The following is a 27,057-nucleotide window of genomic DNA, read 5'->3' on the forward strand; positions in this document are numbered from 1 at the left end:
TTCACATGTGGTTTTGCAGGGTTCTGAGTGTTCTCCTGCCCAGGTTGAGTGCTCTCCTGTCCTGGTTGGGAGCTCAGGGATGCCCCCGCTGTAACTAGAACTCCAGTGTCCCCTGCTGGATGAAAGATAAAACTGAATTTTGGTACTCATCTGTAAATCCTTTTCTATAATCCACAGGGGAAAATGGATGCGTGCTCAATGCTGTTCCTTTCCTGCTTTGGTGTTTAAACATTAAAATGTTAAGTAAGAAGACACAGATAACCTATGTTCTGTTAGTGTTATGTGTTTGTGTTCTCTTTCCCTGTTTCTCTAATTTCCAGCTCTCCTCGGGCATGGATCCGAAGACTGGCTTGGGGAGGGGTATAGAAGGGAGGAGCAGTCACACTATGTACATTTCTCAAAATGCCAGCTCCAAGTAACTACCAAGCTATACCCAATGTAACTAGCACTCCAGTGTCCCCTGTGGATTTAGAGAAAAATTTAATGAGTACCAAAATCCCTTTATTACAAAACTAGATCACTTAAACATAACAGCACAAGAAAGATCACAGTATATTACATCCCAAATGTCTGATTTGCCGTCACCAGCGTGACTCCAGCAGACAAACCTGCTACGTCCATCTACTGGCGAATGCCCACAATTCACCTTGCTTCCAGATAAATGCACATAGAGAGAAAGAGAATGACACATTTTGTTCTAGCTCGCACTTTTACACCCAATCACATCATGAAATAACATATTGTATAATGTAACGTTAACATATGAAACAATATCTATAATCCCATCACCCTGCCACCAGAAATCTACGGTATCCAGGTGGCTATTAAGCAATAAAGTCCTTTGGTCCCTATATGTGAGCAATAGACGGGTTCTGTTTTATGCATTACACACACTTTTATACAAAATACTTTTTTTTCCATCTTCCGCCATTACCAATATTATTTTCAAGTACCCCCAACTAGTATGCCGAGTACCCCCAGGGGTACTAGTACCCCAGGTTGGGAACCACTGGTTTAGTCCGTACAGAAGTCTAATGAAGAGGTAACACCACTTCTGAAGTGAGCGGGGCGCCGAACAACACTGTCACAAGTCCTAGGTTGTAATTGGTCCTTATATACAGAGGCCACATCCACCGCTCAGTCCTCATCTTCCTGCTGTCATACTTTAAATTTCTTCTTCTTGCTCAGCTTTTCCTCCTGTGGAATGAATATAAAAAAAAAAAAAAAAAATATATATATATATATATATATATATATATATATATATAATATATACACTTAACATCGGCACTCACCTTTCCTAGTTTTGGGGTGCCCTATGGCTTGTGACCACATTGTTTAAACAGACATTGGATGGGCTCTGCACTATCGCTGAAAATGGCTGCAATACACATAGCTATCACATCAGTGTTTGATACCAGGCATGCTATCAGGTCTGAAGCTCACAGCAGACTTTGCTTTTATAGGTGAGCAGCTACCAACACACCTGTCACTAATCATCTAGGGAAATGGCTAACACAAGCTATGGAATCTAAGTTAAAAACAGGGTGCATGAGAGAATGTGACCACAATAAGACTAATTAAAAAGTGTATATATTGTTTATTAGATTATTTTTTTTTAATTAGTCTTATTGTGGTCACATTCTCTCATGCACCATTTTTTAACTAAGATTCCATAGCTTGTGTTAGCCATTTCCCTAGATGATTAGTGACAGGTGTGTTGGTAGCTGCTCACCTATAAAAGCACAGTCTGCTGTGAGCTTCAGACCAGATAGCATGCCTGGTATCAAACATTGATGTGATAGCTATGTGTATTGTAGCCATTTTCAGCGATAGTAGTAGGACCTGCAGAAAAGTGGGGTCCCGTAAAGGGGGCTGCAGGCTTAAATGCATTGATCAATTCATGAACCAAATCTCCACTATTTATTATCAGTTAATTTAGTGTGTGCAGAGCCCATCCAATGTCTATATATATATATATATATATATATATATATATATATATATATATATTTAAACCTTGATCCTCGAATGAGCCTCTTCTCACACACTCAGTCAGCATATGACTCACCTCATCTCTGCCTCTGCCTCTGCCTGGTGATGGATCATTGTCCTCGGGCTCATCGTCCTCATCCGCTACCATCGCCTGTAATCTCCTCTCCTCCTGGTCTCTCTTCTCCAGGTCCCTCATTATATCCACCAATACCTCTATGACCTAATGGACAGAGAGGCATTTTGGGTAATTTCATACAAAAGGTTTCTCTATATTGCACATTCACTTGGACAGATTTGAGCTTCTAGCCCAGGATGAGTCTGTACAGAAAAAAGGCCACTTATAAAATGAATGAAAAGATGCACAATATGACCACAGCAACAACCACAAAAGGTGCCGGTTATCTGTGCACAATTTAGCAAGCAGCCAACAAGCGCAACGTGCATTGTATATGCAACAATTATATGGTCAAAAAAATCAATCAACCAGTATATCAATAGTAATGTATTCAATATATCATAATACAAAGCACACTGCCCGGATTAGCATCTACATCACTCAGTAATACAAATATCATTGAAAAACAATAGGTTTCTTATTGATTGATCCACTTCCGGAATGTACTTTTTATTATGATAGATTAAATAACTAATTTTTAATATACAAGTCTCTAAGATATTTCACTAACGTCCTATGGGATACTGGGGTCTTAAGACATTGGGTATTAGAGGGTATCCGTAGGAGACAGGCACATCTATAACTTTGAAGCTGGGTGTACTGGCTCCTCCCCTCTGATTCCCCACCCAGGAACCAGTTTAGAAAAATGTGCCCTCAGGAGAGGATGCACACTGCTGGAGCTCCAGAGAGTTTGTCTTCAGTTTTATTTCTTTTATTATTTTGGGGTTACTGTGTTGGACTTCACAGTATCCCTGCTTCGAGGGAGTCAGTTGAGGAGGGTTCAGCTGCAGGCCTCTTAAGGTACCGAGCTGTCCCTGCTGCAGGACCACCGTCCTGAGTGGGTGGTTGTACTCACGGGCATTGCGCTGCAGTGATACACACCCCCAGCATGCCGCACACTCCTGACACAGTCCGAAGACATCTGTGGTGAATAGAAACCGGGGTCCCCACAGTGGGGTACCCCGGGTCATCGTGCGGCAAGATGGCGGAGGCGGCAGACGCGGCTCCATACAGGGGCTGAACAGACCCCCCGCCACAGACTGGCTGAGGGTGACAGTCCCTGGGATACCAGGGCAGATCCCACTAAAAACGCTGCTCAGGTCAAGGGCGCCATTAACTGACAGCCAGTGCCAGTATAAAAATCAGTGAAGCCCCTGCGCCATTACCAGGGGGCGGGGCTTCAGCGGAGCGAGACCAGAGGCTCTGAGCGCGCATACACTACTTCCTGCTTCTCCCTGGGCGCCATTACTGTCTCCAGATCACTCCTCAGCGGTGAAGCGTGGGACAGAGGGAATCTGCAGAAAACAGCAAGTGTTATTTAGCGCTGAATCGCTTACTTTATCACTCTGTACTGTATTAATGCGTTGTACCAACTCCTAAATAGGAGTTCAGGTTGTGCAGGGTGTGCTGGTCTCCTCAGTGTAATCTGAGCGCTCCCCCACGGGCTTGTTAAGCTACACACAATCAGTGATAGAGCTCACACACATAGCTGCTATACACTGCACATTGAGCTTTATATATATATATATATATTTAGGGCAAGGGGGTCCTGGCACTCGTTTCGAAGGTTCAGCTACTTGTGGTGCCTCTCCATTTCACAAAGGAAAGAATATAGCAACAAATTTGCAGATGGCACTCACAAGGTTAAATAAAGTCTGCACGGCGGCAGCAATAATATGAACAAACAGAATCAACACAGGCTTGTGTCAACGTTTCGGGCAAAGCCCTTTATCGTATGTCTTGAGTGTGAGTGCCATCTGCAAATTTGTTGCTATATATATATTTATATATATTATATTTCATTGTGATTGTGGTGTGTTTGTGGAAAGAGGTTATATATCCTTCACCATGGTAAGGAAATTAACCTGTCTCATTTGCAGCAGCAAGTTTGTGCCTAAGTCCACCTCACAGATTACCTGTGAAGAGTGCATGTCCACCCAACCAGGGGTTTCACCCCAGGTCAGTGGGACATCGCAATCAGACTCTCAGGAGCCTGAGTGGGCTGTTGGCATTAAGTCCATGCTGCAGGCAGTGTCAACTCAATTGGCTGCAAATACAGTGCAGACCAAACAGGTGCAGCAGGACTTATCAGTTCTAGCCGCACGGGTGGATAATATGAATCCCACCACGGGCCAGTCACGGAAGCGTGCTGCGGCCACCATGTTGCCTGATTCAGATGATGATCTACAGGTGGGTGACGACACAGATGATAAGGTGATCCATTTTTTGGGTCCTAAAGGAAACAACAGATTGTTTATCCTGAACAAGTTGACCTAGATGAGACGTTTAAGGAGGCTTGGAAACAACCTGAAAAGCGTTTCCAAATGTCTAAAAGGTTTAAGTCCAATTTCCCCTTTGACCCCGCCACTAGAGGGGTGTGGGAAGAGCCTCCGGTTGTGGACGCTTCGGTGTCCAGACTGTCCAAGAAGGTGGTTCTCCCCGTTCAAGGGGCAGCAACACTGAAGGATAGTACGGACAAAAAGCTGGATACTACCCTTAAAGCCATGTATACAGCAAGTGGGGCGTCTCAGAGGCCTGTCCTCGCTAGTTGTTGGATGGCAAAGTCCATTTATACATGGGCTTCTCAGATCCAGGAAGGTATGCTTGCCGATATGTCACTGGCGCAAGTTAGAGAGAGACTTCGCCATATCCAGGATACTGCGAAAATCCTATGTGATACGCAAAAGGAGCTTGGAGCTATAAATGCTCGGCCCTCTGGTTGCGACAATGGGTAGCAGACCCAGAGTCCAAACGTAGTGTGGAGAATTTGCCTTTTAAGGGTGAAAAGTTGTTTGGTAGTGAACTTGACGACCTCATATCCAAGGCTACGGCTGGCAAGTCGACTTTTCTGCCGACTGCTCCCACTCACACTAAACGTCCTTTTCATGGTCAGACGTCTCAGTCCTTTCAGGCCTTTCAGTCCTTTCGGCCTTCCAGGCCCAGGCAGAGAGGGCGAGAGGCTCCAGCTCGGCCGCCAGAGGGGGCCGTGGTAGGTTCAGAAAGCCCGCCGGCACAGGATCTCAGGATCGTGCCTCTAATGCCACCGCTTCAAAGCCTGCAGCATGACTCGGGTTCCGACCTTGGAGTCACATGCAAGGTGGGGGGTCGCCTGTCAGCTTTCAGCCAGGTGTGGTCGGTCTCTCACCTGGATTCCTGGGTGAGGGATCTTATTTCCAACGGCTACAGGTTGGAATTCGAAAAGCCTCCTCCTCACAGGTTCTTCAAATCAGGTTTACCGGCTCTGCAAGCAGATCGGGTGAACTTACAACAGGCAATACAACGCCTACTTGCGTCACGGGTTATCATACCTGTCCCGCTGGAGGAACAAGGAAGGGGTTACTACTCCAACCTATTCCTTGTGCCGAAGCCAGACGGCTCGGTACGCCCCATATTCAATTTAAAGTCACTAAACCCTTTTTTAAGGGTGTACAAATTCAAGATGGAATCCCTCAGGGCAGTAATAGCAAGCCTGGAGGAGGGAGAGTTCCTGGCATCATTGGATGTGAAGGACGCCTATCTCCACATACAAATTTGGGGTCCACATCAGGCATTCCTGAGATTTGCGCTAAAGGACCTGCACTTTCAATTCAGAGCGCTGCCATTCGGCCTGTCGACTGCACCTCGTGTATTCACAAAGGTGATGGCAGAAATGATGGTACTGCTCAGGAGGTCGGGAGTCAATATCATCCCCTACCTGGACGACTTGCTAATCAAGGTGAGGTCGGAGCAGGTCCTGCTGCAGGATATTACCAGAACAAGACAGGTCTTATCCAAGCATGGGTGGATCCTAAACATCCCCAAGTCTTCTCTGACGCCATCGCGTCGTATCCTCTTTCTGGGAATGTTCCTGGACACAGAAGAGAAATAGATTTTCCTCCCTCGGGAGAAGATGGAGGCCATACAATCCCTAGTGAAGGTGATTCTGGCAAAGCCTCAGGTATCGATTCACCAGTGCATCCAGTTACTGGGCAGGATGATGGCTACCTTCGAGGCGATCCAGTTCGGACGCTTTCACACCAGAGTGTTCCAGCTGGATTTACTGTCAAAATGGTCGGGGTCACATCTCCTGATGTACAAGAGGATTTCTCTGTTGCATCAGACCCGACAGTCTCTTCTGTGGTGGACTCAGGAATCGAACCTGTTGGCAGGTCGGAGATTCGGCATCCAGGATTGGGTCCGACTCACGACAGATGCGAGTCTGCTGGGATGGGGTGCTGTGACCCTGGACAGAACCTTTCAAGGTCAGTGGTCTTGGTGGGAATCGAGACTCCACATCAATATCCTGGAGCTAAGAGCTGTATACTATGCAGTGTTACAGGCTCAGGATCTCCTCCAAGGACAGGCGGTTCAGATACAGTCCGACAACGCCACTACTGTGGCCTACATAAACCGCCAGGGAGGCACAAAGAGCAGGACTTGCATGAAAGTGGCTTCCAGGATCCTGTCTTGGGCGGAGATGAATGTGGTGGCTCTGTCGGCCATCTTTATCCCAGGTGTGGACAATTGGGAGGCGGATTTCCTAAGCCGTCACGCCCTCCACCCCGGGGAATGAAGCCTGAATTCTCAGGTCTTTGCAGCAATTGTGGACCGTTGGGGTCATCCAACGATAGATCTGATGGTGTCCAGGTTAAACCACAAGGTTGCCAAGTATTGCACAAGGACCAGGGATCCACGTGCAGTGGCTGTAGATGCCCTGACAATTCAGTGGGCGTTTCCCTTGGTGTATCTGTTTCCACCCATTCCACTGCTGACAAGAGTACTCAAAAGGGTACGAAGTCAGGGAGTAGAAGCCATTCTGGTCGCTCCGGACTGGCCAAGAAGGGCTTGGTTCGCGGATCTGCAGAGCTTACTGATCGAAGATCCTTGGCCTCTACCTCTAAGGAGGGATCTACTCACACAGGGCCCTTGCGTCTTCCAAGATTTAGGGCGGCTACGTTTGTCGACATGGAGGTTGAGCGGCAAATCTTAGCTCAAAAGGGCCTGCATTCATCAGTCATCACCACGATGATTCAGGCCAGAAAGCCGGTAACAAATACCCACTACCACCATATCTGGAGGAAGTACGTGGGTTGGTGTGAGGAGCAAAAAGTTCCCCCAGCACAAAATTTAACCTAAACAGGTTTTTGTGTTTCCTACAAGCGGGATTGGATTTGGGCCTACGTCTAGGTTCCCTAAAGGTCCAGATTTCGGCCTTGTCCATATTCTTCCAAAGAAAATTGGCTGTCATCCCGGAAGTACAAACCTTTCTTCAGGGAGTGCTTCACATTCAGCCTCCCTTTGTACCACCTACACCACCTTGGAGTTTGGACGTCGTCCTAACATTCCTTCAATCCTCCTGGTTTGAACCTCTGGAGTCGATAGAATTACGGTACATTACCTGGAAAGCGGTGGTTCTTTTGGCCCTAGCCTCGGCCAGGAGAGTGTCTGAATTGGGAGCCCTATCCTGTAAGAGCCCCTATTTAATTTTTCACAAAGACAGAGCAGAGTTGAGAACAAACCCGCGATTCCTCCCTAAGGTGATTTCTACCTTTCACCTTAATCAGCCCATTGTAGTCCCGTCTGCGTCTGGTTCACTGGATATTCCGGTATCCCTGGATGTGGTGCGTGTTTTGCGTGTTTATGTCCAGAGGACTTCAAGAATCAGGAAGACAGATTGTCTGTTCGTCCTGTATGACGCACAAAAGAAGGGACACCCAGCATCTAAGCAGTCTATTGCTAGATGGATTAGGACTACAATCCAACAAGCCTATGTGACGGCAGGCCTGCCAACACCTTCTGTTCTAAAGGCTCATTCCACCAGATCGGTGGGTGCATCCTGGGCGGCTGCTCGGGATGTGTCAGCTCTACAACTCTGTAGAGCTGCTACATGGTCGGGGCAACACACATTTGTAAAATTTAATAAATTTGACGCCCTGGCCAAAGAGGATACCCAGTTTGGGCAGGCGGTACTGCAGCAGTCTCCGCATGTACCCTCCCTTTCTGGAAGCTTTGGGACATCCCCAATGTCTTAAGACCCCAGTATCCCATAGGACGTTCGTGAAAATAGGAATTTAATACCTACCGGTAATTCCTTTTCACGTAGTCCTTATGGGATACTGGGCGCCCGCCCGGTGCGGGGTCTGGCTGCAGCTTTTTTCTGCGGTTAAAGTTCAGAAGTTCATCTTATTATCTTCTGGTTGTAAGGTCTAGTTCAGTGACCTTGGTTCAAAAAAATCCACTTAGTGAGTGGTATTATAGTTGTTGTTATTTTGATTGAATGCAGGTGTGCTGGCATGAATCTCACCACACAATTCACACTTATGTTTACATAGGTGACATATAGGTCATTCCTCTCATATGTTCATTCTCCTTCGGGCACAGTTTTTCATTAACTGGTTCCTGGGTGGGGAATCAGAGGGGAGGAGCCAGTACACCTAGCTTCAAAGTTATAGATGTGCCTGTCTCCTACGGATACCCTCTAATACCCAATGTCTTAAGACCCCAGTATCCCATAAGGACTACGTGAAAAGGAATTACCGGTAGGTATTAAATTCCTATTTTTTGTTCCATAAACTCAGAGCTACCTATATTTCTTTTTTAGTTATGATCAGTCTGAGTATTTAGGCCTCGCCCTCCCACGGTCGTTCTCTGCATTTCTATAATTTCTCCTTCATCCACTAGGTGTCACTGGAGAGCAGATTTCTTCTTTTTCGATGAAGTCGGCTCCTCCTCTTTCTCCAACTCGTTCTCCAAGACACTGCCCCCAGACTTCCGTTTCTTCTTTTTAGATGGAGTCTGCTCCTCCTTTTTCTCCAACCCGTTCTCTAATATGTTGCCCTTAGACTTCCGTTTCTTCTTCTTGCTTGGCTTTTGCTCCTGAGAAAAGATTGATAATGTCAGCTCCAGGGTGACATAGCATATCACTGAAATAGATAACAGATGTAACAGTGCATTTTTACTCACCATTAAACCATAGGGCGTAAAGAGCGCTGTAAGGTGGAGCTGGTGCATCAAACTTCTCATGTTCCTACCTAAGCCCTCCCCTTAACTTCCCATCGGCTCCTACTTAACAAACCTCATAGAAACCTAAACCAGAGACACCACTATAACCTTAGTAGAGTAGACAACATAGAGTGGCCCCCCAACCCCCCCCCACCACCACCACCACCACTACCCAATGGATTAAGAGAACTGTATTTAATGGCGAGCACCACAAATCCGCTTTTCTCTGTCTTCCCACCTAGGACCTCTATTGTGCACATAATACAAGGGGGCAGATGTATTAAGCCTGTTGAAGAGATAAAGTGGAAGGTAATAATGCATCAGCTAATCAACTCCTAACTGTCATTTTTTTTCAAACACAGCTGATTGTCTGGTGTGTTATCACCTTCTACTTGATCTCTTCACCGAGCTTAATACATTTTCCCCAAGATGAGACAGCTGCCAATTTACCTCAACAAAGATATTTACACAGATCTTAAAGGAATGTTTTTTGTTTGCTCAAGAGAGGGCAAACACAAGAAAGAAAAAAGGCTTTGTGGGCGCTCTCTTATTTATGTATATTTGTAGTTAATTTAAAACATAACTTTTATTTCGATCAGTTAATATAAGATGACAGAAAGATAGTTTAAAGAATTAGTGGAGATAAGTGTGATAGAAATATATCAAGTAAGGTACCAATTAATGATGGCAAAAAGGGTTTTTGCATGAAAATATTTATTTACACTTTATTCTCCATTCGGCGCATCACGTCCTTATCGACATTGATATATGGACAATGCGACTTTGGGCGAAAATGAATGGTTTGGGTCCCTATTCGGTTTAATAACCCGTAGGGATATGTGTTGCCCCAGCAACTGTTGTGATGGTATTCTTACAGCTTGTAATGCTTAAGCAGTAGGCGTATCCAGTACAATTTAATTAGGGATACCTCTATTGATACCACACCAGGGGTTCTTCTGGGGTCACCCACAGGAATACTAGTCTGGCCCGTCACTGCTTAGCTTCCAAGTTCGGGAAGTTTTTGGGCAGTTCCAGTGAGGTATGGTGGTATTTTGTTGAGGATTAATTCCCAAGATCACAATTGTCTGGTTTAACTGCGTCAAAGCATTAATAGCTGACTCAATACCTGATTGTTATTGGCCACGTTTTGATTTACCAACTGAATATTAGTAACCAATATTTTTGAACGTCCGCATCAGGTAGTAAAAAATGGGGGGGGGGGGGGCGGGAAAAGGGAGAAGGTGGAAAAAAGGATGACTGGGGGGGGGGGTTTGGAAAGAGCGAGATGGGAAGAGGAATTGGAAAAAAGGAAGAGTGACAGATTTGATAGACAGCAAAAGAGGGGGCACAGTAGAAATGACAGGGAGAGAGAAAAAAGAGAGAGAGTGATTAAATGAAGTAAGAGGCTTGATCTGGATATTAGATGCAGACAGTGTTGCCTCTTATGTCCCTATGGTCAGAGTTATAAATCTTTTGATGCTGATAGGGTTAACTACCTATACGCGGAATCTGGGTGGCCTGATAGGTCAGGTAGTACAAGTTTTAAGTGGGTTTGAACCAGTACATATAATGTAGCCACAGCGTTGCAGTCTGTTAATTATTGCTCCGTTTCTATGTAAGTTGTTATAGGTGTTTCTGACAGAGAGCCCTCTAATTGGGTGCTTGTCTCAGTCCCAGTAGTGGATTTTAGATACAGTTTTGCTGGTAAAGTAACAATGTAACCGTTGCTGATTATGATGCAAGCAGGTAGTTCAATCTCAAATGAGGAATGCTATTGGCTGCATGCAAACAAACAGGTTGATGGAATATAGATAATAACTTTTAGCAGTAGTTTGTTGCAAAGCTGGGTTGTAGTTTAGAAAAAACGGAGAGAAGTGTCACTCCACTGCAGGATGCAGCAGGAGGACACTGGTACCTGGGACGCCGCCTCCGGGCATCAGGGCTTCAGGTCCGGATGGGGTCACTGTGGGGGAGTCTCTGGTGCTGGTAACGCCGCTGCTAGGTTGCTGGGGTGTCCGCTAGACACGTGTTTCGCCGGGATCGGCTTCTTCAGTATGCGCCATCTTGGATAAGGGCAGTATGCCCATAGTCTTATACGTGGTCAATCCAATCACTGTGTTTCCTTCCTGAGTGATGTTTGGGCTCTCCAATGGAGAGGCACTTGTCTCTGGTTGGTCCAGAGCTATTGTACTGTGGGTAGGCGTCATGAGGCTTATGTTTTTACTGGTTATTAACGCAGTTTATCAAAGCGAATATCGCTAATATTAACATGAGAGGGTTTGTGACTGCTGGGATTACCGCAGCACTGGGTTTTATCTTGGTTTGTATATATTAAAACCGTGCATATATTATGCTGATTAAAGAGGTAGTATGGCGGATATAGCTTCTATTGAGGTGAGGGGATTTTTTTTAAAAACCATAAGGATTGCCGCAGTCATTGCGATTTCATAGGAGAACAGACACTGGTTTTGCTGGAGATGTCCCAGTTGCTTTATGGGCCAATAGGCATGACCAGAGAGAATATTGGAAATTGAAGAATTGTAGAATTAAGACATTTACTTTCAATTATTTTTTAATTATTTAAATAAATGGTTTGGAGGAATGGATGGCAGGTGAATCCATGCCACTAGTGAAAACATTTTTATTTTATTATATTATTTGGAACTGAGATATTGTATTTTTTGAATAAATTAAATTAGTTTAAGGAGATATATATTGAATTGAATGAATAAATAAATAAATGAATAAATAAATAGACTACCCAGTAGAGGTAATAGATAGAATGGTAATGATTCCTAGTTTGGTGATATGTGGTAAATTAATTTATTTAAGAAAGGCCCCATATTTAATATCCTCATTGAGGCCATTTGGTGCCATGTATCCAAGCCTGAAGATCCATTTTCCTTCTTTCTGGAGCAGTGTCTGGTTCAGATCTCCACCTCTAAGACCAAGGTGTATTTGTTCAAGGCCGAAGATATTGAAACTAGTGGATTTGCCTTCATGTTTTCGATGGAAGTGTCTCGCTACCGTGGTTAGCTGTTTCATCTTTTTGATGTCCGCTTCTGCATTTCGGATGTTCCCTAGATGTTCAAGGGCACGTTGTTTTAATTGGCGACTTGTCATGCCAACATATAGAATATCACAGTCACATGTGATGCCATATATTACATTCTTGCTCTTGCAATTGAAATAACCCCTGATAGGGATTAATTGTCCATATTTGTCCTTTATTGAGGCCAGTTTTTTAATATGTTGGCATATTTTGCATCCTCCACAGGGAAAACTGTTCTTGGTTCTTGGTCCTGAGAAATGGCTATGTACTAATTTATCCTTGAGACTGGGTGCTCTTCTCCAGCTCATGTTTACTTTGCTGTCCAATTTTTTAGCTAGGTCACTGTCGCTCAGGATGATGGGCCAATGCTTCTGTATAATGCTCTTGATTTCACGCCACTCATCGCAGAAATTCCCGACAAAACGAATTGTGGTGTCTTCTTTTTTGATGATAGGTTTGTCGGTTTTGAAGAGGATTTGTGACCTGTCTATCCCAGCCACCGTTTGTTGTGCCTTTTTGATGGATCTTTTGGAATAGCCTCTCTCCAGCAATCTGTTGCTGAGGTCTTTGCAGTTCTGTTGGTATACATCATCATTAGAACAGTTCCTCCGAATCCTAAGGAATTCTCCTTTGGGGATGTTGGCGATTGTGGGTGGAAAGTGTGCACTTGTGTTGTAGAGTAAACTGTTGGTTGAGGTTGATTTGCGGAAGAGTTCTGTATTCACCATATTGTCCTCACCTCTGTATATCTTGAGATCTAAGAAGGATATACTCGTTTGGCTGTATTCCGATGTTAGTTTTAGGTTAAGATTGTTGTTATTGAGGTGTTCCAGGAATTGGTGTAACTGTGTTTCGGTGCCCCTCCAGATCATCAGAATGTCATCTATGTATCTCATCCAAACTGTGATGCATTCTTCATAGACAAAGTTGTTCTCATGAAAGACAAACTCCCGCTCCCACCACCCAAGGAAGAGGTTGGCGTATGTGGGGGCACAGGCCGCCCCCATCGCCGTGCCCCTCCCCTGGATGTAGAAGCGGTTGTTGAATGTAAAATAGTTTTTGTGCAATACAAAATCCATTAGTTGGATGAGAAAATCTTGAAAATCGCCGGGCCCCTCCATTTGGAGAAAGTATTTAACTGCTTTGATGCCAAGGACGTGTCTTATGCAGGTGTATAATGCTTCAACATCCAGGCTTACCAAGAACTCAGATTCATCCAGGCAGACATCATGGAGCTTCTTTAAGACATCAGCTGTGTCCCGTACATAAGATGGTAAGGCCGTGACATGTTGTCGTAAATGTGTATCCAAAAATATACAGGCTTTTTCAATAAGCGCTCCATTGCCCGACACTATTGGGCGTCCTGGTGGTTCAATTATGTTTTTGTGAACCTTCGGTAGTAAGTAGAAGGTTGCCGTGTGGGGATTTGGATTGGTTAGAAATTGGTGTTCAGATTTGGTAATGGTCCCATTCTTTACTGCGTTGGTTATGATTTTTTCATATTGTGCCTTGAAATTGAGTGTTGGGTCGAAAAGGGTCTTAGTATAACAGGATGTATCGTCCAGCTGTCTGTTAACCTCTTTCAGATACAGCGAGGTTGGCCACAAAACAATGTTACCGCCTTTATCAGACGGTTTGATTTCCACATCGGTCCATTGTTGGATTTCTTGAATGGCTTGATTCTCCTCTTTACTGATGTTTCTGCCATGCCTTATGCGTTTCTTTTTCTGGTGTAGTTTATCAAGGTCTTTTGAGACCAAATTGGTGAATACCTTCACCTCCGGGCATACATTTAATGGTGGAAAGAAGGTGGAACGTTTCTTGCAGAGTGGTCTGGTGGTTATTACGGGGGGTTCAATATTGCCTTCTAGTTCCTCCAGTGACCTGATGGCTTCTTGTTCTTGTTCTGACCAGGTATCCATTGATGGAGAGTCCATTGGTTAATAGGAGTTTTCGGCTAAACAGTTGGAAATTGGTTTCCAATTGAAAACGGTTAAAGGTGTTGGTGGGACAGAAAGTTAAACCTTTCTATAGTACATTCTTCTGTGCATCCGATAATATGTGTTGTGATAAGTTTATGATCTGTAATTTGGATATTTCGGATTCACTGCATCCTTTGCCCTCAATGGGTAACGGTTCGGCGTTTGTGGTTCCCATCTGTTGAAATCCCTTCTTCTTCTTCTTTTTGGCACGTCTAGTTTTTCTTTTGGACCTCTGTTTGGCCGGCCAAAATCTAAAAAATGGCCTGAAGCTGAATAGTTTGTAGATTGATGGTATTGTCCCTGGTTGATAGAGGGCCTGGGATTTGATCCGTCTCCTGGATGGGAATTATCGTCACTTTGGTCGTCTGTACTCGAGAAATCGGTTTCAGATGTCGATGGCGGGTTCCTATATGTTCCCCGGTTAAAGTTTCATCTCCCCCAATGGAAGACGCGCCCCGTCTGGAAATCAGTCTGATCCCTATAGAATTTATTTTTCTTTCGTTCTATGATCGTTTTTTCATATTCCTCCAAGTCTTTTTTGTTTTTCTCAAATTGGAGTTGGAAGGCAGTAGACTGTTCCCAGGGTTCTAGTTTTTTACCTAGGGTTTCGATGTCTTTAGAGATGGTTTCCAGTGTCAGGTGGTTATGCTGAATGAGTATGCCCATCAGTTCTTGGGAACATTTGAGTAGGCTATTTTCCCATTATACAGAAGCATTGGCCCATCATCCTGAGCGACAGCGACCTAGCTAAAAAATTGGACAGCAAAGTAAACATGAGCTGGAGAAGAGCACCCAGTCTCAAGGATAAATTAGTACATAGCCATTTCTCAGGACCAAGAACACTTTCCCGGATGGTAGTTTTTCCTGTGGAGGATGCAAAATATGCCAACATATTAAAAAACTGGCCTCAATAAAGGACAAATATGGACAATTAATCCCTATCAGGGGTTATTTCAATTGCAAGAGCAAGAATGTAATATATGGCATCACATGTGACTGTGATATTCTATATGTTGGCATGACAAGTCGCCAATTGAAACAACGTGCCCTTGAACATCTAGGGAACATCCGAAATGCAGAAGCGGACATCAAAAAGATGAAACAGCTAACCACGGTAGCGAGCCACTAGTTTCAAAATCTTCGGCCTTGAACAAATACACCTTGGTCTTAGAGGTGGAGATCTGAACCAGACACTGCTCCAAAAAGAAGGAAAATGGATCTTCAGGCTTGGATCCATGGCACCAAATGGCCTCAATGAGGATATTAAATATGGGGCCTTTCTTAAATAAATTAATTTACCACATATCACCAAACTAGGAATCATTACCATTCTATCTATTACCTCTACTGGGTAGTCTATTTATTTATTTATTTATTTATTCATTCATTCAATTCAATATATATCTCCTTAAACTAATTTAATTTATTCAAAAAAATCTTTTTCATATTATATACAACCAATTATATTTACTATCTGGCTGCAGTAGCAATGGGCTCACCCATCAATAGATACACGGCCAACCACTGTTCAATTCTCACGTCACTAGCACATAAAAAATCTAACGTGGCACTAAATATTAAGCATCCCAAGGTAACACAACCAGTATCACTCAATACATAATCACGCTTCTAATAGCAACTGTCACCGCTCACCAAAGCACCATCGACACATTTATTATACCACCACAGCATAAAGCTGATCCCTCTTACACTAATCAACTATAATCATCACCTCCTTCACCCATCCTCAATCGGATTACCAGGATCACCATTGGCACCACTTCAATTCGTTGCACAGTGCTCACCCGGTTTTTTCACATTTTCTCATCTGTTTATGTTTGTCACTCATTCACTGTTTATCCACTACTTATTATATTTATAGTCACACAGACAATACAATATCTCAGTTCCAAATAATATAATAAAATAAAAAAAATTTCACTAGTGGCATGGATTCACCTGCCATCCATTCCTCCAAACCATTTATTTAAATAATTAAAAAATAATTGAAAGTAAATGTCTTAATTCTACAATTCTTCAATTTCCAATATTCTCTCTGGTCATGCCTATTGGCCCATAAAGCAACTGGGACATCTCCAGCAAAACCAGTGTCTGTTCTCCTATGAAATCGCAATGACTGCGGCAATCCTTATGGTTTTTAAAAAAAATCCCCTCACCTCAATAGAAGCTATATCCGCCATACTACCTCTTTAATCAGCATAATATATGCACGGTTTTAATATATACAAACCAAGATAAAACCCAGTGCTGCGGTAATCCCAGCAGTCACAAACCCTCTCATGTTAATATTAGCGATATTCGCTTTGATAAACTGCGTTAATAACCAGTAAAAACATAAGCCTCATGACGCCTACCCACAGTACAATAGCTCTGGACCAACCAGAGACAAGTGCCTCTCCATTGGAGAGCCCAAACATCACTCAGGAAGGAAACACAGTGATTGGATTGACCACGTATAAGACTATGGGCATACTGCCCTTATCCAAGATGGCGCATACTGAAGAAGCCGATCCCGGCGAAACACGTGTCTAGCGGACACCCCAGCAACCTAGCAGCGGCGTTACCAGCACCAGAGACTCCCCCACAGTGACCCCATCCGGACCTGAAGCCCTGACGCCCGGAGGCGGCGTCCCAGGTACCAGTGTCCTCCTGCTGCGTCCTGCAGTGGAGTGACACTTCTCTCCGTTTTTTCTAAACTACAACCCAGCTTTGCAACAAACTACTGCTAAAAGTTATTATCTATATTCCATCAACCTGTTTGTTTGCATGCAGCCAATAGCATTCCTCATTTGAGATTGAACTACCTGCTTGCATCATAATCAGCAACGGTTACATTGTTACTTTACCAGCAAAACTGTATCTAAAATCCACTACTGGGACTGAGACAAGCACCCAATTAGAGGGCTCTCTGTCAGAAACACCTATAACAACTTACATAGAAACGGAGCAATAATTAACAGACTGCAACGCTGTGGCTACATTATATGTACTGGTTCAAACCCACTTAAAACTTGTACTACCTGACCTATCAGGCCACCCAGATTCCGCGTATAGGTAGTTAACCCTATCAGCATCAAAAGATTTATAACTCTGACCGTAGGGACATAAGAGGCAACACTGTCTGCATCTAATATCCAGATCAAGCCTCTTACTTCATTTAATCACTCTCTCTTTTTTCTCTCTCCCTGTCATTTCTACTGTGCCCCCTCTTTTGCTGTCTATCAAATCTGTCACTCTTCCTTTTTTCCAATTCCTCTTCCCATCTCGCTCTTTCCAAACCCCCCCCCCCCCCAGTCATCCTTTTTTCCACCTTCTCCCTTTTCCCGCCCCCCCCCCCCCATTTTTTATTACCTGATGCGGACGTTCAAAAATATTGGTTACTAATATTCAGTTGGTAAATCAAAACGTGGCCAATAACAATCAGGTATTGAGTCAGCTATTAATGCTTTGACGCAGTTAAACCAGACAATTGTGATCTTGGGAATTAATCCTCAACAAAATACCACCATACCTCACTGGAACTGCCCAAAAACTTCCCGAACTTGGAAGCTAAGCAGTGACGGGCCAGACTAGTATTCCTGTGGGTGACCCCAGAAGAACCCCTGGTGTGGTATCAATAGAGGTATCCCTAATTAAATTGTACTGGATACGCCTACTGCTTAAGCATTACAAGCTGTAAGAATACCATCACAACAGTTGCTGGGGCAACACATATCCCTACGGGTTATTAAACCGAATAGGGACCCAAACCATTCATTTTCGCCCAAAGTCGCATTGTCCATATATCAATGTCGATAAGGACGTGATGCGCCGAATGGAGAATAAAGTGTGAAAAGTTAATAGGACCATCACACAACATTTTCATGCAAAAACCCTTTTTGCCATCATTAATTGGTACCTTACTTGATATATTTCTATCACACTTATCTCCACTAATTCTTTAAACTATCTTTCTGTCATCTTATATTAACTGATCGAAATAAAAGTTATGTTTTAAATTAACTACAAATATACATAAATAAGAGTGCGCCCACAAAGCCTTTTTTCTTTCTTGTGTTTGCCCTCTCTTGAGCAAACAAAAAACATTTCTTCAGTTGCCATACTGAAACCGTGGGTGCACCACCAATCATATGACTATTAGAATATACTCGTCATAGTCTTAATATTGGTCTTTCCATAAATTGTTACCAGATTACTACTTGTCAGTGCGGTTCCAACCCCCATCTTGCAGCACAGATCTTAAAGGTCCAGACCACATCCAGTATTGATAAGTCATCTCTACTTACAGAATACACATGAAGGGCTGGGATTACAATGACTTGAATTAAATTTAACCCAAACAGCCTTTAGCTGAAAAGAAGGTTCAGGTCACAGGACAACATGGACCACTGATCTAAACAAGAAGGCCACTAATTCAGAGACAAGTATGGAAAAAAGAAAAGGTCAAAAAAGCACTTTCAAGGGTTTACCAAAGGCAAAAATTCATCACATCCTCACGGGGATATGTGATATAATCGGGGCACTACGGATGGTGTACCTGTTAGCATTACTGCCTCACAGCACTGAGGTCCTCGGTTCCATTCCCACCAAGGCTCTAACTATGCAGAGTTTGCACTTGCACGTGGGTTTCCCCCAGGTACTCCGGTTTCCTCCCACATTCCAAAAATATACAGATAGGTTAATTGGCTCCCACAAAAATTAACCCTAGAATGAATGTGTGTTTGTGTACATGTGGTAGGGAATATATATTGTAAGCTCCACTGGGGCAGGGACTGATGTGTATTCAACTATTCTCTGTAAAGCTCTGCGGAATATGTGTATAGTTTTCTACACGTGGGCTAAACACTGCTGATATAACCTCTGCCAAGTGAAATCCCTTTGATGTTTTACATCACAATCGTGGCATTATAGGATAAGATTTAAAGAGGACTGTCCTGAAGGAACAGATGAACTCCCAAAAACCTTTTGTGAAAATGGTCCAGGTCCCCATAGAAGTGATCTAGCTCTGGTTGGGATGGTGTCTATTCCGCCATCATGAAAGAGTGTCAAGTCGTTGGTGACCGCAGGAAGAGCTGGCATACTAAATGAGAATCCACTCGCAACCAGCAGCAGCATCTGAAGGGTTCCCAAAGCAAGATACATTGTAAGTAGCAAATGCAAATACTAAGGAAAGGACAATACAGGATGGCTAAATTCTTATACTTCCCTAGATAAACCTAGAACAATCTGATGTAGAAGTGAAACTTGCTGCAATGGGATCAAGTGGGATTTGAGGTAAAATATGACGGTGTGTCTATACAATTGCAACAGATTTTGCTGATCAGCAGGTCTTCATCTCACTCCATGATCTCCACATGATTGTGATTACATGCATTGCTTATTCAGGGATTTGCCTTTCACAATCTGATGGATGCAGTAAAAGAAGTCGTCTTTCTGGGCTTCCACCTGTCACACCAGGGGTCTGAGTCGCAGAGACTGAGACCTCTGGTGGGGACCTGGACCAGTACCTGAACCGGGGAGGTTGTAGAGGACCCTTTCGCATGTGATGCGAGACAGTGCACCCAGAGCCAGTAATCAGACAGAGGTAAAAATACAACCAGATTTATTATGCAGATGGTTGTCACGGTACAGGCAGTAAAGTATGCAATGATGGAATATACAGTCACTGTGGATAGCAATACTTTACAGCGGGATGAAATGATGGAATCGATGATGGAGCATCGGATCCGGAATATCGGATTTGAAGAAGCAGCTGTGGGTCCGGAATGACGGACTGTAGTTGAGACTGTAGGTCCGGAACAACGGACGGAAGCTGTAGACTGTGGGTCCGGAATATCGGACTTCAGGATCGATGGTGGAACATCGAAAAGGACCAATGTCCTGGAGCTAGGCTTGGATTGCTGGGCAGCGGATAGTGGATCACGGAGATGGAATATCCGGACTTCTCAGGAGATGGAATACCTGGAACACACTGCAGCAATGGAGAACATACACCAGCAGGTAACACTTGCATAGACAAATGACAACTGAAGCACTAGCATTGATCCGAGAGCTCCCAGCATACTTATACCCACTGAGTGGCCAGTATTGGCCGGGCAGGTATGACAGGGAGATCAGATCAAACAGGATTGGACAGGATTGACATGTGACTGGGAAAACATGGCAGCCCCCATGTCAGGCTATGGCGGGAAAGACTGTTTGTATGAGCCATGCTCATGGCCGGGAGCAATGGCGGCGGACAGGCGGATTTTGCCGCGCACTGGACAATGTCTCTGCGGGTGGAAGAAGTGGTGCACCGCGCAGCCGCAGACCCAGCAGCGCTGAGAGGACTGGAGGATGACAGCGATGATGGTGCACGGCAGCCAGGACGCCGGCTGTGATGAGATCTGTACCGCAAGCTGAGCCTGCGGAGGCACTTAGCCGGTAAGATGACCTGACGTAATACCCGGATCGTGACAGCACCCCCCCTTTAAGGGTGGCCCCAGGACACCTTTTCGGCTTGCGGGGAAACTTGGCGTGGAATGCCCGGATGAGTCGAGGAGCATGGACATCGATGGCATTAGTCCATGATCGTTCTTCAGGGCCGTAACCCTTCCAATCGATCAAATACTGCAGACGACCATTTCGAATGCGAGAGTCCAAGATTTTACTGACCTCATATTCTGTTCCACGCTGGGTGCAAACTTTAGGAGCCTTGGGGAGCTTGGAATGAAAGCGATTGAGAACCAGCGGCTTGAGCAGCGAGATGTGGAATGTAGCTGGCACTTTCAAATAGGGCGGCAACTTGAGCTTGTAAGCTACAGGATTGACAACTCGCTCAATGGGGAAAGGACCAATATAACGGGGAGCGAACTTCATGGATGGCACTCTCAATCTGAGGTTCTTGGTTGACAGCCAGACACGATCTCCTGGACGGAGGGCTGGCACAGCTCTGCGTTTCGTGTCGGCAAACTTCTTATACCTGCTTGAAGCCTTCAGGAGTGAAGAACAAATGAGCTTCCAGGATTTAGTGACCGCTGGAACTGAGGACACAGGTTGCAGACTGAAGTCAGGAACTCGAGGATGGAACCCATAGTTGGCAAGAAAAGGAGTGACATTTGAAGAAGAGTGATATTGGTTGTTATGGCAGAACTCTGCCCACGGAAGGAGTTGAGCCCAGTCGTCTTGGGAAGAAGATATATATATATGCGCAGGAAAGCTTCAAGGTCTTGATTCACCCTCTCGGTTTGACCATTTGTTTGAGGATGATAAGCCGTGGAGAATTTAAGCTTTACTTGAAGCAAAGAGCACAGGCTTCGCCAGAATTTGGCCACAAATTGGACCCCCCTATCTGAGATGATTTCAAGAGGCAGTCCATGAAGCTTAAATATCTCTTTTATGAAGAGCTTTGATAGCTTGGAAGCTGACGGGAGACCGGTGAGGGGAACGAAGTGAGCCATCTTGGTGAACCGGTCAACAATCACCCAGATGTTATTGTACTTGTCAGACTCTGGGAGGTCAGTTACAAAGTCCATCGATATGTGTGTCCAAGGACGATGTGGCACTGATAATGGCATCAATTGTCCAGGAGGAGACTGACGACTGGTCTTTTGCTGGGCACACTTAGCACAAGAGGAAACAAAGCCCTGTACATCCTGTTTGAGGGACGGCCACCAGTGATAAACTCGTAAGTCTACTGAATGTCTGCATGGCCAGCGAATTTTGAAGAATGTGCCCAACAAAGCATTTTCTTTCTTAAGGCTGGCTTTACATAACTTTTCCCAGCAGGGGGCGTATTTTTACTCCTGTCGCGGAGAAGGCCACTGGATCAATAATAAAGTGTTGACTCGTGGACTTTGACTCACTCTCTTGCTCCCATGAGCGGGAAAGGGCATCAGCTTTTCAGTTTTGTGTCCCTGGACAGAATGACAGCTTGAATCGGAATCTGGAAAAAAACAGCGCCCATCTGGCTTGACGGGGATTTAGACATTGGGCAGACTTAAGATACAAAAGGTTCTTGTGATCTGTGATTATTGTGACCTCATGGACAGCGCCTTCTAAAAGATATCTCCATTCTTCTAATGCCAATTTGATGCCGAGGAGTTCTTGGTCACCGATGGCATAGTTACACTCTGCAGGCAAGAACTTAGGAGAATAGAACCCACAGGGGTGAAGACGTCCATCAGGCGCTTTCTGTGAGAGAACCGCCCCAACACCCACGGAGGAGGCGTCGACCTCGAGTATGAAGGGCAAGGTAGTGTCAGGTTGCTTTAACAGTGGAGCTGAAGGGAACCTCTATTTTAACAGATGGAAGGCTTCGATGGCTTCTGCCGGCCACTTAGCTGGATTAGCCCCTTTTCGTGTGAGGGCAGTGATGGGTGCCACAATAGAGGAGAAATTTCGGATGAACTTCCTGTAATAATTGGCAAATCCTAGGAAACGTTGAATACCTTTCAATGTAGAGGGGATTGGCCAATCTCGGATAGCCTGCAATTTTCCTGGGTCCATTTGTAGACCAGAACCGGAGACAATGTACCCCAAGAAGGGAATCGACTTCACTTCGAAGACACACTTCTCCAGTTTACAATAGAGATGATTAGCTCGCAGCCGGGACAGGACCTCTTTTACCCAATAGCGATGTTCTTCGATACTATTGGCGTAAATCAGAATGTCATCGAGATACACGACCACATGTCGATACAGAATGTCCCGAAAGATCTCGTTGACATAGTGCTAGAATACGGCTGGGGCGTTGCTGAGCCCAAAGGGCATTACGAGGTACTCGTAGTGGCCGTCTTGGGTGTTAAACGCCGTCTTCCACTCGTCGCCCTCTCGTATGCGGATGAGATTGTATGCACCCCTCAGGTCGAGTTTGGTGAAGATGGTCGCTCCGCTGACACGGTCAAACAACTCGGTAATGAGGGGCAGAGGGTACCTGTTTTTTACAGTGATCTCGTTGAGACCACGGTAGTCGATGCATGGACATAGGCCTCCATCCTTCTTCTTCACGAAGAAGAATCCTGCGCCGGCAGGGGAAGTTGAAGGACGAATGAATCCCTTAGCAAGATTCTCTTTGATGTAATCGGCCATGGCCTGAGTCTCTGGAAGAGATAAGGGATAGGTTCTACCTCTCGGTGGTTCTTTGCCAGGAACAAGATCGATTGGGGCAGTCCCATGGTCTGTGAGGAGGCAGAATATCAGCGCCAGACTTGCTGAATACATCTGAGTAGTCTCTGTAGGGAAGAGGCGGAAGATCTGCTGCATCTGTAGAAGAATTGCGAGCTGGGAGTACCTTTAGGAGGCAGGTACTGAAGCAGGAAGGATCCCAGGAGAGGATTTCTGATGTCTTCCAATCAAGGCGAGGATTATGAAGACGGAGCCAGGGCAGGCCTAGAACCAGAGCATGAGTGGCTCTGGGTAGTACCAGAAAGGACAAAAGTTCTGTATGCAGAGCTCCCACTTTAACAGTAAGTGGCAAAGTTCTGCGGGAGACTGTCGCATCAGGAATCCTACTGCCATCCACAGCAGTAAGGAAGACAGTCTTGGCAAGACACTCAGTGGGCAACCCCCACTTTCGGACCAGTTCGGTAGTTATGAAGTTCCCAGCAGCACCGGAATCAAGAAGCGCGGAAACGGTCTTGAAATGCTGGCCAACTTGTAACGATACTGGTAGCACACAGTCGGTTGCAGATGGAGAGGTTTTAATCACTCCTAGCCTACCCTCTCCTTGACGGGCTAGGAGGAGGAGTTTTCCTGACGCTTTGGGCATGCAGAAATCTGGTGTGCTGGATCGGCACAATACAGGCATAGTTGTGCCAATTGGCAATGTCGCCGTTCTCCTGGAGACAGCCGGAAGCGGTTTATCTCCATTGGCTCCTCTTTGAGATGGACCACTGGAGTAGCGGGTGAAGGAGCTGGAGGAGTTGACACTTTAGCTGGAGAATTTTTACTGCGTTCAATAGCCCTTTCACGGAAGCGTAGGTCTACTTTAATACAAAGTGAAATGAGATCGTCTAGACTAGACGGTAAGTCTCTGGTAGCTAGTTCATCCTTGATGCGGTCGGACAGACCATGCCAAAAGGCTGCATACAAAGCCCCATCACCAGTGCCAGATTAAGCCTTCGGGGGGCCCGGGGTACTTTAGACAGGGGGGCCCCCTTGCACTTGTCATTACTGGCCGCAAACTGCATGGGAGAATATTACTCTGTCAAAACACAGAGTAAAGGCAGAATAAACTTGGTCAATGGGTAACTGCAGGGGATATACAGTACATATATATATATCTAGGAGTGACTCTAGTCGCGCCACACAGAAGGCTGCTGCTCTAAAAAGACTCCCCTGTTAGTGGGAGACAAATGGGTATGGATAGTAGAAAGAGTAGAGAGCGCCAGAGGTTTCCACCACCTTAAGTGCAGTGAATGTATCAGATATACAAATGATCAAAACATTTTTCGAAAAATTGACATATTTTATTAAAACGTTTTATTAAAACGTGTGGTGTCTCAGTTCTTTTGAAGACGGTAACAACCCAGGGGTTGTTACCGTCTTCAAAAGAACTGAGACACCACACGTTTTCCTATAAACGTTTTAATAAAATATGTCAATTTTTCGAAAAATGTTTTGATCATTTGTATATCTGATACATTCACTGCACTTAAGGTGGTGGAAACCTCTGGCGCTCTCTACTCTTTCTACTATATATATATATATATATATATATATATATATATATATATATATATATATATATATATATATATATATACATATACATATATACACACACTCCCAGCGTGGGTGCCACACACCAAAAAAACTTCTTTAAATCCGTATAAAACAGGGTTTATTACAGCAACGTTTCGATGTCAGCGCGACATCGTCATCAGGCTTAAACAACAAACAGTAAAAGTACACATACCTTTATAAGAAACACCAGAGTGAATTCTCAAACAGTGAGTGGTGAAGACCAGCCCCTCTGCACAAGCAGATGACGTCAGCAGCGTCAGGAGGATCATCCAGCGCTCGTGCACCCATCACCAAGACAACATGTATAAACAAATGGACGCAGCCACGTCCTGTCAGGATCATATCGCAAGACAGCTGTAAGGCAAAAAACTTAGTGTAAGTTACATAGTAAATAGCGCACAGTATACATAGCTAACACAGAGGCATAAAGCATGCTAGTAAGAAGACGTGCTACTTAAAAAGCATATAAGAACATATGGTAAGCAGAGCATATAACGAAAGAGAAAATTGCTAAGAGGAATAACGTCATGCATATCAGGAATAATAACAACAGTGGCATAATTATAGCAGAGCAGTGATACCTGTATGTTCATTAAGCCCATATGGGGCAACTGTACCTAATCTAATTATCCACCGGGCTTCGCACTGGAGGAGCGCAGCTTTCCGGTCTCCACCCCGTATGGACGGGGGGACATGATCTATCATCCGATATTTCATGGTAGTCAAATTATGTTTAAAAAGGGCGAAATGGCGTGCCACAGGTTGCTCACTAGTACCAGATATTAAGGCTTTTTTTATGGCAGACCTGTGTGCAGCCATACGCTCCTTGAAAGTGCGCTCAGTTTTCCCTATATATGACAGGCCACAAGGGCACAAAATTTGATACACAGTATATTGTGAATTACAAGATAGGGTATGTCTGATATACATCATTTTACCGGTACGGGGATGATTGTATGTGGGGCCTGGTATCAAAAATTGGCATGTAGTGCAACTACATCTAACGCATCCCTGTATCCTAGGTGCTCTACCTGCTTTACAGGGGGCAGCATCGGATTTCACTAAAATATCTCTGAGGTTACGGGAACGTTTATAACTCGGCAACAGTTTACCTTTGTTAATACCAATTTCAGTATCAGATTGAATCATGGGCCAGTAAGAGTTAGCAATTCTTTTGACTTGAGGGCTGAGCTCATTGTAGGTAGTACCCCACGGCATCGTAGATGGGGCCAGGGGGTTAGAACTTTTGGGGGCCAACAATTGGTCACGATCAAGGGCCAACACTTTGGTTTTGGTGGCTAATAATTCAGATAGCGGGTACTGATGATGGGACTAATACTCAAATTATGAGCATCAATATAGTTACATAAAATTTGCGGGTCAGCATTCCAGAAAATCAAAAGGTCATCAATATAACGAAAATACTGTAACATATGAGGAAAAATAAGAGGATTATTAAAAAAGAAACTTTGTTCAAACTCAAACATAAAGGCGTTGGCGTATGAGGGAGCCACCGCCGCCCCCATAGCCACGCCCATCAGCTGTAAATAAAACTCATTATTATACAGAAATTTTTTTTTTGCAAGCACCATATCCATGAGTTCCACAAAGAACTCCACATTGGGGCCCAGATATGTGGAATTATTGGTTAAGAAATGACGCAATGCCGACAGGCCGTCGGCATGAGGAATGGCTGTATATAAAGAGCACACGTCAATTGAGAACATGCATGTGTGTTCACTCAACTCTCTCAAGGATTGTAAGCTTCTCAGTAAGTTAGTGGTGTCCTTAAGATACCGAGGATGTTCAGAAATACATTGTTGGAGCTGACTGTCCAAATAAATCGAGAGAGGTTGCATGAGGGAATTCTCTTTCGTTATATGCTCTGCTTACCATATGTTCTTATATGCTTTTTAAGTAGCACGTCTTCTTACTAGCATGCTTTATGCCTCTGTGTTAGCTATGTATACTGTGCGCTATTTACTATGTAACTTACACTAAGTTTTTTGCCTTACAGCTGTCTTGCGATATGATCCTGACAGGACGTGGCTGCGTCCATTTGTTTATACATGTTGTCTTGGTGATGGGTGCACGAGCGCTGGATGATCCTCCTGACGCTGCTGACG

The 27,057-nt window shown here is 44.6% G+C and overlaps 1 long non-coding RNA gene across 1 annotated transcript; it reads right to left on the reverse strand.

Annotated features, from left to right (window-relative positions):
- Window positions 1-505: 505 nt before the first annotated feature.
- Window positions 506-9,251, reverse strand: LOC146025467 (uncharacterized). Its single transcript, XR_014454144.1, has 3 exons — window positions 8,734-9,251; window positions 2,072-2,215; window positions 506-1,197 (listed from the first exon to the last, which is right to left on the reverse strand). It is a non-coding gene; the product is annotated as an uncharacterized LOC146025467 (long non-coding RNA).
- Between the last annotated feature and the right edge of the window lie 17,806 nt (window positions 9,252-27,057).

Source organism: Crinia signifera, chromosome 1 (assembly GCF_055691185.1).
Source record: "Crinia signifera chromosome 1, ASM5569118v1, whole genome shotgun sequence".
Classification (NCBI taxonomy): Eukaryota; Metazoa; Chordata; class Amphibia; order Anura; family Myobatrachidae; genus Crinia; species Crinia signifera.